Below are 20,104 nucleotides of genomic sequence, written 5' to 3'. Positions count from 1 at the left end.
TCCCGGGGTCTGCCTGACTCTCGGGCCCTCAGCGCGCGCGCGCACACGCACACACACACATACACACACATCAGCGCGCGCGCACACATATCTGCACATGAGCACACACACAACTACACACACACACACACACACACTCGCGAGCGTGCGCGCCCTCTTCTTCTTAAAGGAGACGGCTTGTAAAGGGGAACAGCTACTGTACCGCGCACTGGAAGTAGCCAGACCTCCAGAAAGGCCCTGGATTGGGATGAGGTTCCTTAACATACCGCCCACCCCTCAGCTGCGAGACGGGAACCCGGGAACCTGGGCGGTTCCATCCTTTCGTCTCGCCCACCCCCTCGCGAGCATCTAGAGACAAGTGCGCCCCTCCCCGCCCGGAGACTGGGTGGGGCTCAGGCTGCGGACCCCGGCTTGGGCTGGGGAGTGGCCCAGGCCGGATCCCGGAGGGCGGCCCGCCTCGCCAATCAAGCGTCCCTGGAAGGTCGGAGGGCGCGGGGAATCAGAGGGAGCGCCCGAGTCGCTGTGCGCCGTTTGGGCGCTCGCGTAGGTTGCCGGGCTGGTCAAGTTTGGGCAGCCTGAGATAACAAGTACCGAGCGTCCAAAACTTTGTTGGGGTCCACCGACCGAGCCTGTGGCCTGTTGTTTCCCTGACTCTCTTCTACCGTCACAACACCCCGCCTTTCCCGGCTCAGGGAGTAGACACGGGATTTGGGGGTCGGTGTCAAGTCGAATTACAGAAGCGGGAAGAAAACGTTCACTTTCCGAAAATGTTCTGTCCAGTGGACGTACGTACACACTGCGACCCAGAAGAGGTGGCCCCGCGTGTTAACAAAACATCGGGCTAGGGAGGGCGGGGGCGCTGGAAAGAAACCTCGCTGCGAGAGCGAGGGTAAGGGCTGGGGAAGAAAGGAGGGGGAGCAGCCTGAGGAAAGGCGAGTAAAGCAGCTGGCTAGGGCGGGAGGAAGAGGCTGCGCGCAGACCGAGCGGGGGAGACGCTGGCGGGAGCGAGGAGAGCTGCAGGCAGGAGGAGGAGGCTGCTGGCAAGCAGCACAGGAGAGCTGCGGGCAGGGGAACTTCAGAAGAGGCTGCCAAAAAGGACTCGGAGCCTCAGCAGTGTGAGGCAGTGGACAGCGGGGGCAGCAACCACCAGCCCTTGGCAGGTGATGCTTTGGCTGCAAGAGAAAGGGGGAAGGGAAGCAGGCAGGCATCTGCTTGGGGGCCGTGCCAATAAATGTGCTTCTCCTTGGCAGCCAGCAGAGGGGAAGAGGAGCCCACGGGAAAGCGGTGCAGGCAAGGTTGAGGATAAAGGCTGCTCCAAGTGTGACAGCTTCCTCGGTGAGATGGAAGACAGAATTGACAAGGCAAATTTCATGGGTGAGTTGATAAAGCAAGGATAGGACTGCAAGAGGTCATATTTGGTAAGCAGATGAAAAACGCTGGAAAACGCTTTGCCAAAAATTGCTCGGGACTGTAATAATTTGTATCCTAAAGAGAAACACAAAAAAGCTAAGGAATAGGTTTTTGCAGCTATTACTTTAAAAACTGGAAGAAATGTGACCCGCCTACCTGACCCAAGACTCCCAGGGAGACTTTTCTGACTGTCTGCTCAATGCACAGCATGTCCTATCCACAAAATAATTTTGAAGACGTAAGAAGAAAGACCTTATGTTGTATAGCATATTAAAATTTGCAGAATGTTTTTACTCATAGTATCTCATTTAATTCTCACAACACTCTTGAGGATTTTGTTTTTATTTCACAGATAGAGAGAAACGATGGTAATAGAACTTTCTAGCAAACCATTCAAGTGACAGAATTCAGACCTGACTCTTCTTACTCCCAGTTTAGTGCTTTTCCTGCTACATTCCAGTGACTTTCCATATATAAATCCATTTCTACTCTTAACAGTTTTATAACCCATAGATTGAGATGACTTTCTTTAAAAAAAAAAAAAAATGGCCAGAAGACAACATGAAAGCAAGATCATTATATAGAAGTTATATGGTGTTGCGTGCCAATGTAAAGTAACAAAATGTGGCGGGGAGTATTGTCAATAAATCAACAATTATTTTAATGTATACATTATATCTAGCAAAATGCAAAATGAAGGAATGGAAACGAAATTTTTCCTAATCCTTGAAATAGTTATTGAAAGGAGGGAGATTCAAAATGTTTACACTAGTTGTACAGGAGAAAACAGTTCTAAATGGTGAAGCCCTTGCTAAATGAGGCTAAATATTAGAAGATTTTGTCAAGGAAGTGGAATGCAAGATGCGTCAAAGAATTGTTGTCAAAGTATTGTCAAAGGAAATACTTGAGCTCAGAATAAAGAGATGTGTTAGTATTTGTGGAGGATAAGATACAGGGAGGGATTGCAATGAAACGTGAGTTCATGTTTCATCAAATAATCAAACGAGAATTCTTAAAGTATTTTATTTTAAAGTTTATTTATTTTTGACAGAAAGAGAGAGAGTGGAGGAGGGGCAGAGAAAGATGGAGAAAGAATCCCAAGCAGGCTGCACTGCCAGCACAAAGCCTGCAGCAGGACTCAAACCCACGAGTCATGAATGAGATCATGACCTGAGTGGCGATCAAGAGTTGGATCCCTTTCACTAAACCATTTTAGATAGGGGGCACCTGGGTGGCTGAGTCCATCAGGCTTCTGACTTCTGCTCAGGTGATGACCTCATGGTTTGTGGGCTGGAGCCCTGCCTCAGGCTCTGTGAAACTCCCTCTCTCTCTGCCTCTTTCCCCACTCGCTGTCTCTCTTTCTCAAAATAAATAAATAAAAAAAAATAAAAAAAAATAAAAAAAAAAAATTAAAAAAAAAAAAAAAAAAAGGGGCGCCTGGGTGGTGCAGTCGGTTAAGCGTCCGACTTCAGCCAGGTCACGATCTCACGGTCCGTGAGTTCGAGCCCCGCGTCGGGCTCTGGGCTGATGGCTCGGAGCCTGGAGCCTGTTTCCGATTCTGTGTCTCCCTCTCTCTCTGCCCCTCCCCCGTTCATGCTCTGTCTCTCTCTGTCCCAAAAATAAATAAACGTTGAAAAAAAAAAAATTAAAATAAATAAATAAACTTTTAAAATTTGTAAAGCATTTTAGATAGGAATAGGTACTAAGAAAGATTATCTTCAGAATTAGGCATAGGATTGGCAATGGAGAGAGACTGGGTGCAAAGAGATAATGGTTTAAAAAAGGTTGTAGTCCACCTGTAAAAATATAAGGGCCTATATTAGTGAGACGTTCTTGGAGTCTTGTGCTTTCAAAGAGCTATCCTAAGGAAATGAAAGTAGGGAATCATAAATTCAAAAGATAATCTCAAATTGCTGATTAGTAATAATGAAAATTTTTTATAGACATTTACTAAACTCATTGGTGGGCATTCAATGAGCAATGAATGAATTAGTGTGTGTCCAAGTTTCCAAAAATACTAACAGAAATAAAATACTGAGACAGACGTATACTAATTATAGCAATGTGGTAAGGAATTAGGTAATTACATATGCAAGGTGCTACAGAAAAGGGTGGAAGAAATAATTAATTTTAATTAGTTTTCCTTGGGGTCCTTGGAGACAGCATCGCAAAAGTACTGGTTCTTAAAGGGTATCCTGAAGAAAGAAATTTACCAGTCAGATAAGAAAAGGAAGGGCATTTCAGACCTGTGTGCAAGGGAGGAGTAAACATACAAGATGAATATAGACAACTACGAATGGTTTAAAAGGGCTGGAGGCCAAGGTGTGTGTAAAGCAAGGTCCAGGTCAGAGGTCACAGAGGTCAGGAAAAGTTCTGTGTGCCATTTCAGGCTTTAGACTTTACCCTAAAGAATTCTTCAGAAGAGAAAATTGAATTTTCACTACCTTTGCTGTATGTTTGCCAACTCTGTGAAAATAGTCACCTTTTAGTAGTTCTTATATTTTTGGGGCACCTGGGTGGCTCAGCCAGTTAAGCATCCCACTCTTGACTTTGGCTCAGGTCATGATCTCCCAGTCGTGGAATCGAGCCCCGCTTCAGTCGGGCTCTGTGCTGTGGCATGGAACCTGTTTAAGAGTCTCTCTCTGCCCCTGCCCTGCTCATGCTCCCATGGTCTCTCTCTCTCTCCCTCTCTGTCTCAAAAAAAAAGAGTTCTTATATTTTTTACTTCATATCATATATTCCATTAAGCATTTAATATTTACTGTCTTTGTAGACCAGGTATCTGTGCTAGTCCGATAAGCCTGATGAAACAGTTCCCCATATGGACTCATCTGGATACCTGTGGAAATATAATCACAGTCAGGTGAGTTTGTTATTCCATCTCTCATCGGTAGCGTAGATTTATCTTTTAAGAGTCAGAATTTTGAGGGTTGCCTGCGTGGCTCAGTCACTTAAGTGTCCAACTCTCGGTTTCAGCTCAGGTCCTAATCACATGGTTAGTAAGTTCAAGTCCCACGTATTCAAGATTCAAGATTCTCTCTCTCCTCCACTCTCTCTTTTCCCCTTCTGTGCACACTCTCTCTTTCCCTCTCAAAATAAATAAATAAACTTTAAAAAGCGAAAGAATCAGTATTATGAAGTTCCTACTCTCATATCTTAATAGTGTTTGCTTCCTAGTTGGTGTTCTTCTTAGAAAAGGACTTGGTTTTCTATCCTCTGTACATTAAAATATAGAATATCATTCTTCCCTCTAAAGTGTTAATTAAGTCTGTCCTCATAACTCCTGGCCCTCGCTGTCTGTGCTTGCTGTCACATATTCCCTTTCTTCCCACAATTTTACAAAACTAATGAACAATCTCAGAACTATGTGTGAATGGAGAATAGAGAATCCAAAAGAGAGATTAAAAGAAAATGAATAAGAAAGCCAAAGGAAAATAATAAGTGCCACTGTCAAAGGTTAATAGCAATTCAATAAAATATTACTTGGGAGAGAAGGGATCTGAGGAAGTAAATGACATATATGACTCCCAAGAGGCAAATGACAGATACTTAAAAGTGAGCCGTTGACTGGCATGCTGAGATGTGTGAATGGTTACAACTACCTAGAATAACATTAGAGGTAAATAATTTGACCATCACAGAACCCGATTTCTTAATGAATTGGATTTTTAGAAACGAGCTCTACAGCTGGGAAAGTTATCATAAACTTGTCCCTTCCTTTATCTTATTAATTTATGTGCTTCATTCTCTGTTTGCATCAGCGGAACCCACAACGTTTTGTTTTAATTCAGAGAATACCGAATTAGTGCTCAGCTATGGGCATTTAGTCATGCATCTGTTATTAGCAGGGGCATGCATATATAGAGCAGTCATCTATAGCCTTATTATTTAAGGTGTGCTCCTGGTGGAACCTTAAGGTCTGAGCGCCTGCCGGAAGTGCTGAGGCTCTGCTGCACCAAGATGTCCCTGTGATTCAGACACAGGGCAAAGTTGAGAAGTTGCTAGCTATTATTACTGCCCCCAAAGGTAGTATGATTTTTTTTCTGTTTCCTTCATTGACTTATGCTCTCCTTTAACTATGAGTTTCTCAAATATTTGGTTTTCTGCTCATTTATTTGTTCCTTCTTTCCTCCACTGAACATTCATTAACCACTATGAAATACCAAGTAATTGAGGATGTAAGAAAAATAAATGTGAAGGGTTAAGAGAGACCGCCTCAGTTTTGTTAGGGTCTAAGACAGATGAGAATGAAGTCTTGGATTTTAAAATTGTTTTCACTTGGATTTGCCATCAACATAAACAAATAACTAGCAGTGCAAAGCTTAGAGATAGGATTTTGGCATAAGTGAGTGAGTGGAAATGAACTCCGATGCGTTCCTATTTCTTCATCAATCAGTATCTGAAATTTGGAGGTCGAAGATGGCTGGGAAGTATGAAGTATTCACCATATAAGAGAAGAAAGAAAAACTGGGTATATACCCTTTTATACCATTAAGCTAGGCTGGTAGGGGACCCTTGTCTGTGGCCATAGTCCATCACCCTGTAAGGCCATTCCTCTAGCACTACAATTACTATGTTCTTCCCAGTGACCTTGGTGTGTTATAACATATACATGATTTGAATCTCAGAGTCTAATTCTTTCTCTCCCTCCACCATCTTCCTTAGAGGGATTCTCTTAAGTTTTATCTGTTTCTTCTACCCTGGTGATTTCCATATTTCTAGCCTTAAGCCCAATCCTGTGGTCTAGAATTCATATCATCACTTTCACCTAAAACTCAACATGTCCCCAACCAACTTTATCATGTTTTCCTTAGAAGGCGTATTCCTTAGTTCCCACATCTCAATCTGGGCCCACTGGTTCATATGGATCCATGTTCCCACTACACCTTGAACACCTCTGACTCTGACACTAATTTATGCTTCGTGTTGAATCAGTCATTGGCAGCTGTCATGTCTTTCTGTCCAATACCACTTTGATTCATTCCTTCACCTGCACTTGTAGTTTATCACTGTCCCTTATAAATTCCTACTCTGTCATCTCACTACTAACCATCGTAGTAGCCTCCAGTATGTTGTGCATGTGTTTGTTCTTTTTTGTCTCCATTTATTCTTCATGCCATTCCATTGAAGCCTCCCCCTTCTTCTATTCTTACATATCATGTTCAACATAGACATGGCATGTATAAATTGGAAAGAAATTTTTAAAGTTCTCTCCTTCAAATTCCTCATTATTAGAAAGAGGCGATTGAGACTCCATAAGGAGATGGAGGTTAAACAAGTCCTGTGACTTGTTGACAAAGGTTAAAAACACATGTATTCTGATTTACAATTGACTGCTTTTTTTAAAAGAAAAAGATTCATTGTAAACTACTTTAAACACACAAGAAAACACCATAAATAAACAATCCAGTTTAAGACAAAGTTTCATTGCTGTTTCACCCAGGCCATATAAATAACTGTGGTAGACTAAAATCGGATAATGCTCTGTGGATTATCAGACTTGTCATGGTTTGGTATGAGGTGACGGATATGATGAGAAAGGACATATTATTCTGTAGATGGCTGATAAAATGAAGAATGGAAATTGAGGATACCTTTAGACACTGCACACCTTTAGGAAAATCATATTTCTGAATTTCATCTTCTTCATTTATAAAATGGGATTTATACCTCTGGGCAGTTGTGAAGATTGAATGAGATTATATATAAGATTTCTGTAACTTTGAAATGCTAAACAACATAGAGGATTATGAGAGCATGTGACTATGTCATGCTATACATACAGAAAGAAGGCCGCAAAGACTCATTGGGACTGGGTGAACAAAGGACTTTAAACAAAAAATTAGAAATGTTCAGAGTGAAGATGCTATGAGAACATTCCTAACAGGTTATACTAGAGAGTAACAAGTGTTGTGTGCTTAACTGGTATTAATAGAAAGGATAAAGGTTTTCATTTCTTAACAAAAGAAAAGGAACTATACAATGGCAGTCTTCAACAGTGTTATCAAAATGTAATTAGTCCCTTTTGAACTATTACATAGTATATTAAATGCACTTTTCATTAGTTCATGGGCAAAAGAAAGGAAATGGAAAACAGAATGGAAATTAGATTGGCATCCATAAAAGCCATAAGATCACAATAAAAAATGTATGATATAGGAGAAAATATTTTATATTAAATTAGAGGCATTGCATTGGAATTTAGACTTATGGAGCTCAGAAAATCTTTTATGAGTTAATTTCCAACAGTAATGAGAAACTAAACATCTAAGTTGAAATGCCCTCCTTTTCTACTTACATGAACAAAAATAAAAGTGAATTAACCCATATCAGTGTTGTTATAATTAGAGGAAAGACAGTAATAGAAAGACAAGAAAAGATGTCAGATAATCTTAGTTCTAGTGTATTTGTTGCTTCCATTGTATGTTTCATTATTTTGAAATGACTTAACCTCACTCCCTTAATTCTAGAATAGGCAGAATCATTCATATGCAGCTTATTATTCATGAGTTAGTATGATAATGAACTTGGTTGTCTACTACAGCTTCTACTCTCTGACTCACTTTCCCTCTCTGTTGAAGAGTAGAGCATTCTAACGATCTGGATCTGGTAGTCTAATAAGGGAGTTAGTATTCATATACATTTAAAAAAATCCATGCCCCCTAGAGATTCACTTTCCCTATCATATATGTTAGATGTTGTCATTGTTTAATTAATATCATTAAGATATCTGATTCCATTTTCATTGGAATAGTGTTTTTAGGCGAGGCCAAAAATAAGTGACTCATTCATTACAAAATATAAAGTAATCAATATTGAGAAATCTGAAGACTTAATAAGAATTTATTTCTTCTTTATAAAAATAAGGGCACCTGGGTTGCTCAGTAGGTTAAGTGTCTGATTTTGGCTCAGGTCCTGATCTTGTAGTGCGTGAGGTCAAGCCCCACATCGAGCTCTGGACTGACTGCTCTGTGCTGACAGCTCAGAGCCTGGAGCCTGCTTCGGATTCTGTCTCCATCTCTTTCTGCCCTCCACTGCTCACGCTCTGTCTCTCCCTCTCTCTCAAAAATAAATAAACATTAAAAATATTAAAGAAAACAAAAAATATCTGCAATGAGCTAACACAGAATTTGTGTTTATATAATCAAAATGTAAGCAGTGTGGTTTTAATATAAGAACACAAGTCAGTGTCAGTAAATCATAATTTGGTATGACAAGTTAGTAATTATTTAGTTTTTTTGGTACAATATGTGACTGTTCTCTATAATATTAAAACTTACTCATCCAAATAAGTCTTGAAAATGAAAGAGAAAAAATTATGTAAATTATTTACATCCAAGATTATCTTCTACATTAGTTGTCGTCATATATATCCAAGTAAAATTATCATCATATTAACCCAAAGAGTCAGGAAAATATTTTATACCTTGGCTTAGACTCTTATAGTTTCCATAGGACAAGCAACTATACTAACTCACAGATGAAATTTAAGTGTTATTATAAAAAAATTCTGAAACATGATAATTCTTTTGAACTTTTAATTTATCCTTATCAAAGGTACATCTGCACTTACCATTTTTAATTACTTTTACTTTTTAAAAATTCTTAGTGCATTTATTTTTAAGATAACTTTTATATTCTACCTTTAAAGAATCTTACTCAGATGTGCATTTTCCCTGGGAAAATAGGATAATGAAGTTAGTTGGATATAACTTACATGAAGTGTTGCTTAATTTTAAGTTTTCATCTCATTTGGCTTACCATCGAACTTTGTAGGACCATGAGGACTCAATTGTTAATCTAAAAATTATAGAAACACTTCATTGAGCGGAAAATGAGTAGATTCCTTATTTCATGCTCTCACCCAATGAAAACATTTATTTATTCTAACATTTAGTTTATTCTTACTATTCCTAATAAGCAGTCATTCAGCTACTCCTTGAAGACATCCCAAGGTAAGAGTCTGGCTCCTTTACAAAAGCAAAATATTCAGTGGAGCTTCCAAGTTCATATGGTCTTTGGGATTTTCGTCAACTTGTCCAAATTTGTCCATATTGAAATGATAAAGACTTTCAGAGCTAAAATAATTTTTGAATTAAAAAATATATAATATCCTATCAGCAGTATCTTCATTTAAATTTCATTTAAAAATGAAATTAAAGGGGCACCTGGGTGGCTCACTCAGTTAAGTAAGTGTCTGACTTAGGCTCAGGTCATGATCTCATGGTTTGTGATTTCAAGCCCCGCATCAGGCTGTCTGCTGTCAGCATAAAGCCCCTTGGGATTCTCTGTCTCCCTCTCTCTGTGCCCTTCCCCTGGTCGTTTCTCTCTCTCTCTCTCTCTCTCTCTCTCTGTCTCAAAAAAAAAAAAAAAACATTGAAGAGAAACTTTAAAAATTAAATTGAAAAACATGAAAACTCATGATTTGGGATTCTGACCAGGAGCAGAAAAATATTTCTGAACTCTCCTCATGAGCCTACAATTGTTTTAAGCAAAATAATATATACATACAGTTACCATAAAATGTTAAACTCAAGGTTTTGAGGACTCTATAAAGATTAGCTAGTTAATTTTTCTATCTGGGATTTGAGTCCTCTATACAATGTCCCCAATATTTAAAATTAAAAAAAAAATCCTTATTGCATCATAATTATTTAAATATTTATGAGCTCTTACTAAAATTCCATATGAAAATGGAATGTAAAATATTTTCTATGCAAATTAAATCTGTATCTTCAAAGTATTATATGGTTATATTTCTTGATCCTTTATTATTATAATATAAAGGCTTAAGGTTATTAAATTCAATTTTTAAATTTTTCCAAGTTTTATTTGTCATTGATATATGTACTTGGCTGTACCCTAACATTAATCAGAATGCAGGACTTCATTTCTTGCCTCTTGGAGTATGAATATATTGTGTAGAGAATAAGGTTAATACCTTCCTTCAGAAAGATATCATAGGCTTACTTTAATGAGTATTAGGCCTCTATACAGAAGCACACATTTCTGATTTTCTTTTCCTATTATGGCAAATATTGTGATCTTTCAGTAAGAAAGCACTGGCAGATATTGGAATTGTACTGATATGGTAGTCTGGAGACTATTTCTTAGTTCTAACTCTGTCAGTAAATAGCTGACTAAATTTAAGCCTCTCAGCCATTCTTTACTCTATATATTCTCTTTGAGAAATGAAGAATTTGAAATCAGATAATATCTGAAGTATCCTAAATTTCTCAAATTCTGCCAACATATGAATTGGTGTTAACTCCAAGCCATAACCAGTATCTGTATTGCAAGAAGTCAAAATTTAAAATACTGGACTATGTATAAATACAATTTAACCTAATTTTTGCCCATTAGTTTAGTTAAGTTTCATACTCTGTATTAAGTAAATGAAAGTATTTTTTAGTTTACTCTGAATTAAATTTAGAGGAACACATGGACTGATGTAATAGTAAGGTAAGTTTTTATACCCACATGAAGCTTCTTGATGAAAAGCTATTCTATGTGTACTTATCTGGGTCTGTATAAGCGTGGTACATTTGCATAGCGTTACCACTAGGGGTCATCATAACGTGTATGTCTAAGGGGAGGAAAGCTTTTAAGCCTGTCAGTGTTTTGGTTTGGTTTGTTTTTTGGGGGTTTTGTTTGTTTGTTTGTTTGTTTGTTTGTTTGTTTTTTCGAGTAGGTACAGCAACACATGCTAATCACTTTTCTTCATGAATTAGATAACTTAAAAAGAGAGTTTCTTTAAAAATTGTTTTTTTTTTTTATGTTGACATATATCTGAAATTGTCCTGCCCTAAGAAGTACTACTTTTATGGAAGGAGAAAAAAAATCATGTTTCATACCCATCCCCTCTCAATTGCTTAATATTCAGCATCTGCAGAATTGCAAACTTACTGTATTTTGTTTTTCTTCTATACTATCATAGCTCAAGGAAATCAATAAAATCTCCAAGTGCTTTAGAATAAGTGGGTTATTGATTTAGTATAAAGTGGCTATTTACCTATTTTTAAACAGATATTTGTATTTTTAATTCCAATAAAATAAATTATAATAAATAATATATAATATTAAATTATCATAAAAGTGAAAATAGGTAGTTTTATGATGACAAGTATAATATACATCAAAAACAAATTTTATTAATTTAATTTGGCAATTTCTAATCTCTTAATGTGAATGTTGTCCACATCTCCTTGGTAGAGATGGTCTAATGTTCAAAATTATAAAATGATTTTTAACACTGATTTATTAAAAAAACATGTCTATCAGACCTATAAAATATACTTAAGATTGCCAAACTCAGCATATAAAAATATAAGACCTACAGTTAAATTTGAATTTCAGATAAATGACAAATTATTTTTAGTATAAGTATATCCCATGCAATTATTGAGACATATGCTAAGGAATTATCTGTTGTTTATCCAAAAATTAAATTTGACTGGGTATCTTTTACTTTCTATGGTAAGTCTTCCTAGGGTAGAATAAGAATAACAATAGGTAGAATAAGTTAAAAGCTATTTCTGAACTATATACATAATACATATGAGAGACTTTCATTTTAGTTATCTAGAAGTCAAACTTTAGACTTCCGAAAGCTAAAGAAAGAAGTACTATCAGAAGTATGGGAGAACAGGCAGGAGAGGAAGAAAGTTTAGAAGGGAGGGAGGAAGTGATAAAGGAAGAGAGGGAGAAAGTAAAAGGAAAGGAAGAAGAAACTAGCAAATGTTTCCAGCTCTGTAAAAGTGACCTATGAACATCCAGCTGCTAACAGTAACCAAGTACAATGGAAGAAAAAGGATTATGCTTAATGCATAGAAATTGGTATACCTCATACCAGGTGTAAAGCAACATTCATACAAACAAGCATTTGCACAAAAACTTAAACTTATGTGAGGTAGAGACTGGGAAAGCCAGAATAAAAGAGAATTGATGGAGAAAAGATCAAAGGAGTTACAAAGATCCTAGGTAATGGCAATAGGAGTGGGATTCTTGACAGAAACTGAGATCCAATGACTTAAATCAGCTCCAGTCTCTGAAGGTATAATGGGATGGGCCTTTCATTCTCAAGAACTACCATAAGCATGCATTAGTGTGCCACATTCAAGCCATATTATCATTTGGCTAACTCTATAGAATTCTAAGAGTAGAAATTAAGAAGGTGATAGCAAAACTGTTTTTAGTTCAACTGATCACCAAGAATACAAATCTTTCTTGCCATAGATCTGCAACTTTTAATGGTATGAAATAAGATATGCAATTTGCCCAAAGTTGCATAGCAAATAAAAGAGTAATCATGATTCAAGCCTATGTTTTATGAGAGGCCCATATTTATTTCACGTAACAAAATTAGCATACAAACCAATAGATTTATTGGATCAGAAGGGAGAGTCCTTATGGTAGAGATGAGTTAAAACAAAATGCAGTAGAGGTATATGGCTTGCATGGTAGTTAATTCATGGACAGCAAACCCAAGTTAATTCTGTTTTAGACTTCAGCTAGTGAAGCGAATAGAGAATAACCTTATCACAATCTCATTCAATGGAAAAGACAAGAATTATGTACAAAGACATGCAAGGAACTCTGGGAGATTTGGGATATGTCTGTTACTTGAATAGCGATCTTGTATCAGAGGTATTTCCATATATCAGAACTCATCAAATTGTTCACATTATATGTGTACAGTTCTTTATACATTAATTATACCCCCAAAACCTGGTATTTTATTTGGTTTTGATTTTGGAAGCCTGTTGACTATTTTTTGTCAATTTCTCTGTGTTGCACCTGCTTATTCTGGTAAAATTCAGGGTATTATTATTTCAATAAATTTCCTTCTGTCATATGATTGAATATTTTTGTTTCATTTGTTTAATTTTCTATTCAGAAATACATGCATAATGATCTCCTTTATTTTTCATATATAATAATTTTTCTTTAATAATTCTAAACCATTTGTTGCTTTCCATTTCATTTTCCTTGATTTTTCAGGTTTTCAAGTCTTTCATCTATACTTGCATGATACCCTTTCTCTTTTTTGTTGCTTTTAATATAGTATTTATTGATAATAACTCATTTTTATTTTTTAAAATATTGTATACTTTTTTAAAGGTTTTTATTTATTTTTTTAAAGTAATCTCCACCCAATGTTGGGCTTGAATTCACAACCCTGAGATCAAGAGTGGCATGCTCTACTGACTGAGCCAGCCAGATACCTCAAGTCATTTTTGTTTTTAATGAAGCAAATGAAAATAATTTAAAGTATTAGTTCCTAGATAATCTATGAGAATACTTATGCTGGTACTAAGAATTCATCTAGTTTGTCTATTTTCTGAAACCATTTTCTCATACTTGTTGCAAATTGAAATATCAACATTCTGGATTTTTACATCAAGTAGGAAACTAATGAGTGGTGTAAGTGTTCATCTAAATAAAAATATTTTACATTGAAAAGTACTATTATGTTCCATAAACTTCAATATGACCTTAGTTGCATGCAGCAGTTATCTAATACGTTCTTAGTGTGTGCAGATTTTGTACTAGGCTCAAGGTATCATAATGAATAAGGCTTGATCCTCAAGGAGCTAGCTATGAAACCTATTCAAAGAAATAAGAGACATCCAGGAAAAGCAATGTTATTTCACTCAGTTGTATTCAGCAGTGGTGTAACTTAGTGCATAGAAAGCAAGGTTTGATGTCAGATGAATGGCTCCTCTGTTTACCAGCCATTGCATGTTAAGACCTATGCCTTCAGAACTGGGCCAAAGTGAGCTAGCTCATAGGGAATTTGTATTAGTATAGACCCTGGTAAAAACTAAAAATAGTCCAATAATGTCAATATCCCCTTTCCTTACATAGGAAGTTGTGAGATCCAGTTGGTCAGTTGCACCGTGTGGCCTATGTCTCAGGAACACTCACATTAGAAGGGGGAGGGGAGCTCTTTTCCAGTGATTCTCCAGTCAAAATGCCAAGATATCTTGGGTGATGATAAGATGTCTTGGGTGAGGTCTTTGGTCAATGCCATGACTCTGGACTCATTATAATCATTTTCTAATAATTTCAATATTATTTATAGAGAAGAAGCACAATTGGCTAGTAAGAAGGTAGATATATTCATCAATCTAATTTTCCCACAGATTTCTTAATCCAAAAGTAGGCTTAAAAAGACAAATGTATTTTTAATCACCTCATTTTATAGCCCAGAAAATCAATTCCAGATAGTTCAAGTGAATTGTTCAAGGTTAGACTAGCTGCTCTCTTGACTCTCACTTCATTACTGTTTCCATTAAATCATTTATTTGTTATATTTAGAAACTATAGACCCAAAGATCTGAGGATATAGAATACATGAGCATATGCAAAAATATTACTTATTGCTAATTCTTCAACCATCATGGATTTTTTCTCTCTCTGTCACTTCTAGATTTAAAAAGTTCTCCAGGTTGGAGAAGACAAAAGCAAAATGAACTTTGAATAACATGCTTCCATCTCTGTTGATAGATGGCTTAAATGAAAATCACTCCTGAGCAATCTATTTCTATCTATTCTTATATTTCTCTTACTCTGAACATGACTTTAAAATTCTCAAATCTTGGTGCACCTGGATGGCTTAGTCAGTTGAGTGTCTGACTTTTGATATAAGTTCAGGTCTTGATCCCAGGGTTGTGGGGTAGACCCCCCCACGTTGGCAATGAGCCTGCTTGGGATTTTCTCTCCTTCACTCTGCCCCTCTTCCTCTCTCTCTCTCTTTCTTTCTCAAATAAAATGAAAAAAAAAGTAAAAATCTCAAATCTTTTTGTGCGAGTGTAACCACATTGTGAGCTTTGTTACCAAGACATCATTATTCCTTTACATGTTATATTTTGAAAATATTTGCTTGATTATATGTTTAAATGCTGAGCACAATTTAAAAATAATTAGGAATTCACAAGATGTTTGTGTTGTTAATTAAATAGCCACATTAAATCAGAGTTTACTATCCAAATTGTGTAACAAAAATGTAGTTTATAGCTAGCAAGAAGTAAATCTCTGTAAAGTGCCACCTTTGAGGGTAAAAGTACTGCTCCATCCTCCAAAACAGTGTTTCAATAAGTAGTCTGTGAAGCAACTCTCCTCACTCCATATGGACTCTATTAAGTCACCACTACAATTAAATAAAAGCAGATGTTACCAAATACAGTACTTGTTAGCTCTCTTATCTAAAGCATGCTATTACATGGTAAACATGTATTAATCTATTTCAGATGAGGATTTAAGGCCCTCTGACTATCAGGAACTGCCTCCTTCTTTCAGTGTCACTGAGATATATCCACCAGGAACTTGCCAGGTTTTCTTGACACTGTCCAGCCCATGTGCAACCCCCCATGATTTGTTTCTATCCTTTCTTGTTCAACGAACATTTTAGCACTGTTTCTGGGAATTCTCATTCAACAACCATTTTAGCACTGTTTCTGAGAACACAGAACCATGATGTGCCTAGCTAGTTTGGGGAATATAAACAAGAATTTGAACTTCAAATAAAATACATACACAATGAGGATTAATTGTAAGCTATTACTACATAAATTACAAGAGACATTCATTCACTTTAATTCACAGATAACAGCACGAAAGGAAGCATTTGTTCATTAGGAAAGATATTCTTAATTCTAATTCCCTGAATGAATCTATGACAATTTTTATCAAAATTATGAATGCTGTTTAGTGATAATTTCACATTACTATTATTATTAGAAAACAGTTTTCAGCAGATCTCTTGTAGGTTTGCATGTCTCATGAGTGAGTTAGAACTGCCTTTGTTCTGGACTCTTTTCAAAGATGTTTGCATAACAATGGGACTTGGAAGATGTAGTGTCTCACTCTGAAGGGAAGAGTAGGGTTGCTTGCTACTCAACATAACAAGACGATGAATCCTACATAAGCCAAGGGCAGACATACTTACTCCTTTTATAGAAGATTCAAGTTCCTTAAGCTTAGGATTCCTCTCCTGAAACCCACTGTTTGTAGTGGTCATCTTGCCCTCTTCAAGTCTCCCTGGAAGAATTGGAATTCGTGTAATGTATGCAAAAATTCATATACTCTGGCTTCTGGTACTGTCATGAGAAATAAAGTCCTTTGTCTCTAAATGGGGAGTTTTGTGTCTTCTCCCAGCACCAATGAATCTTTGTCTTTCTTTTATGGCAGGCTAACTTATTACCTTGCAAGTTAGGTAAAAATTTCAAACCCCTCACAGTTCTTGAAAGATATTTTAGCAATGAAGCTGGGATATAGACAGGGAGACAAGGATTTCTGGTAGCAGAAAAATGAGAGCCATGCAGTTTGATAGAATTTAAGGGAAATCTATGAGAAATGATAATGAACATGCAGATCAAATTGTTTGGTCAATCAGCAAATAAATTGGTTCTCAACTTTATTGCCTGTTAACAAAAGAAATTAGGGCATAGTTGCATGCTGGCCACTGGAAAAGACAGCTGTCTGAACAGGGTGCAGCAGTTACAAACTCTCCTCTTCGTGGGGGTATTTAGGAAGGGATGGGGAGAAAGGCTGGCGGGGGTACTCTCTCACCAACATAGTGAGCAGCCTCATCCATTGTAACAATTAGTGCTAAGATGGTCATAGAAGGTCAAAGAAGTTCTCCTGTCTTTCAGAGAGCAATCCTAGAGATGGACACCCATATTAATGTGAAAGGAGGAGAATTCACAAGAGGCATGGGCAGAAACCAGGTGAATCTTTAAGTTTGGCTACTTCATTTCAAAGAAAAGAGGAAGGGCATGTAATGGTCAGTAAGGAAGAATGGAAATAACTGGGCTGTCTTATAGCTCACCCCTCTTACAGTCTATTATGCAAATCTTAGACCCATTTGAAGATGACAATAAAAGAGCTGAGGCTTTTGTTAATTTGTTTGCTTTGCTTTGCTTTGTTTTTTTTGTAATGGCTCCTGGATGCCATAAGGGGGCTTTGATCCTCTGATGAAGAATTTCCTGAAGAAGAAGAAGAAGAAGGTGGTGGTGGAGGAGGAGGAGGAGGAGGAGAAAGAAGAGGAAGAGGAAGAGGAAGAAGAAGAAGAAGAAGAAGAAGAAGAAGAAGAAGAAGAAGAAGAAGAAGAAGAAGAAGAAAAGAAGAAAAAAAAAAACCTCTTATGGAAAACCACAGATTAGGCATTGTTAGAATGGAGTCTGCTGCTGCTCTAGATCATTTACAATGCTGACAAAGGTGACCTACTGGAGAATGAGAAACTGACCCCCAGAATATAAATTCTTGTGAAACAAACATAGATAAATTCTTGTGATCAAGTGCAGCACTTCTTGAAGCCACAAATGCACCTTGCTTATTTAGCATGCAGCCCTTCTTTCCATCTATCCCCACTGCCCCCTGCTCTCCCTCTACACCAACCTCAGCTGCTTTCAAGAGAAAGCTTTTTTAAGAGTAGAATGTAGTTCTTGGAGACCAGAAGAACTAAATGCCATATATCCAAGTAAATTGGGGAACTTTGGGGAGGAGAGAATCACAAAATTTATGGCTCTATTGGACACAGTCACCCAAGTCACCATCAGAGTTGGTCCCATGGGACAAGGTGGGTACCCAAGTTTAACATATGGCTTTTAGGCAGTGTTTATAGTGGGGAAGGAAAACTAAGTGACCTTGTGGGTGGGATCCATTAAGCCAATTCAATGTGCTGTTGTTATGGCTTCTACTACTGAGTTTCTAATTAATTGTATTGATGTTTTACACACTGGTAGTATATGAATGCTCATAAGTGCCAAAGGGAATCCCCTAATTGGAAAAAGCATCTTGTACATATAAGCAATATGAGTATTTTGAGACCACACAACCCTGATATCCCATTTGAGCTTTACATGTTAGTGCTAATGACTTTGCCATCGGAGCCTCTGACAATGAAAAACAGCCTTCATACCATGGCATCTCTTGGGGTTTTGCAGTCATGTCTTCCCTGACATGGTGACCAGGAAAACCCCTTTTATAAAGCAGCTATTGGCTTTTCATTGGAGCTCGTACTGAAACTGAATGTGAACCATGGAGGTGTGTGACTCTCTACATTGATATATTCCCATTTTGACGTGAGTCAGCCCTAACTGGTAGAAAGGGCCATCAAGCCTCTCTCATTAAATGGAAATTGCATAATGTAAGAATGCAGTAGGCTAGACCTCAGCAGCATTGCAGCTTTATATGAAAAAATAGCAGTGTAAATTTAGGGGGAACCTTTATCCCCACCCTACTCACTGCCTTTGAAAGCAAAACTGGCTGGATGGAATTTTTGATTCACAGAGTTTCTCCTAAATTCCTGGGTCTGGATCCCGATGTTCTCAGAGTTAAAATTTGATGGTGTCCCAAACTGAACTATTCAGTGTTAGCAGCAGCTATGCTGAACTGAAAATGGAGAGGTGATCTTATCTCAGTGGGCAGAACTCAATGAGGTGGTAACAGCTCTGGTCAGTCTTATACTTGATGAATCCTGTTACAATTCTTCCAGCTTTTGGACTTTTGCCAATGGCCTAGATGTTTGGTTTGCCACACAAATCACGGTTGCTGATTAGACTGCCTGGATCATACTTGTAGATCTTCAAGGTAAGGGCCTACTCCCTGATGAGTCCAATTAAAATCTAGCCGGTGTATGCGACCATTGCCCAGACTACCAACCTTACTGCTTAAATCCATTCCCTCACCGGATGTAGCAATGCACCCTCCATCATAGACTGGGTACAGCTTGGAGGACTGTGTTTCTAAAGTTGGGCAATTTTAATCAACAAACAAAAGAAACCTCGATTATGTATTCTGAGCAGCAGAGGAGAATTTCTTTCTAAAAATTTAGTGAGAGAGGATCATTTTTTCCTGCCAAAAGCAAGGAAGTCTATAAACTCCTGGTATTTCACCTATGAAAGTAATTTTGCAGAGATTTTGCAGATCGTAGGCAATGCAATTTGACTCCTTGCTCTGCCATTTACTAACTCTATTACTTTAAGCAAATCAAAAACTCCTAGAGATTCAGTGTTATTTTTTAAAAAGAGAGAAATGGGGTAGTTTTAAATATCAAAGAAACGACACCTGTGAAAGTGCTTTCTAACTACAAAGCACTCTATAAATATTAGTTATTTTTCTAGTATTTCCGTACATTGGAGCTTGTGGAAATAGAAACTAAGCACATAAATATAGCCGACTGTCTATACATTAAAGCTAAACAAAAATTACAGAAAACAGACTATGATTTTAAAGCATTTGGCACATTAGCTGTAATACAATACAATAACCAATACACTTTGACTAAGCCAAGAAAGGGAACTTGAAGTACACTAGAGCCTGAAAGAAAGGAAGGTTAAAGAAGAAGAGAACAGAAACCAGAAGGACAAAGAACTACACTTTACACCAAGACCACACCGCAGTTATCCGTATAGTACATTATTTGTAATTTTTATACTGGCACTTAACATTTAATAAAATATATATGGTTTATCAAATAATATGAACCTGAACACTTTAACTGATTATCAAATACATTGCTATGTTAAAATAATCCTTTAAAAATTGGTTAAGAAAATTACTTGGATTTTTTTCAATTTAATGGAGGTTACTAATCATCATTCCAATTTTCACACTGGGAGCACCAGGTAAAGAGTATCCGTATATTTCATTACAATTTACTTAGCCTGGTATTTTTGTCTCTTTTGAA

At 37.3% G+C, this 20,104-nt stretch overlaps 1 long non-coding RNA gene across 5 annotated transcripts; it reads left to right on the top strand.

The window, feature by feature from the left end:
- The first annotated feature begins 61 nt into the window (after positions 1-61).
- Positions 62-17,427, top strand: LOC123585890. Of its 5 annotated transcripts, none has more exons than XR_006706474.1 (4): positions 62-481; positions 1,251-1,374; positions 4,184-4,273; positions 17,067-17,349. It is a non-coding gene; the product is annotated as an uncharacterized LOC123585890 (long non-coding RNA). The 5 variants fall into 5 exon arrangements; XR_006706475.1 differs by lacking the exon at positions 62-481 and adding an exon at positions 490-785; XR_006706477.1 differs by lacking the exon at positions 62-481 and adding an exon at positions 840-1,160.
- The last annotated feature ends 2,677 nt before the right edge of the window (positions 17,428-20,104 follow it).

This window comes from Leopardus geoffroyi, chromosome C3 (assembly GCF_018350155.1).
Source record: "Leopardus geoffroyi isolate Oge1 chromosome C3, O.geoffroyi_Oge1_pat1.0, whole genome shotgun sequence".
In the NCBI taxonomy this organism is placed as follows: Eukaryota; Metazoa; Chordata; class Mammalia; order Carnivora; family Felidae; genus Leopardus; species Leopardus geoffroyi.
This window is presented reverse-complemented; position numbering and strand designations above follow the sequence as displayed.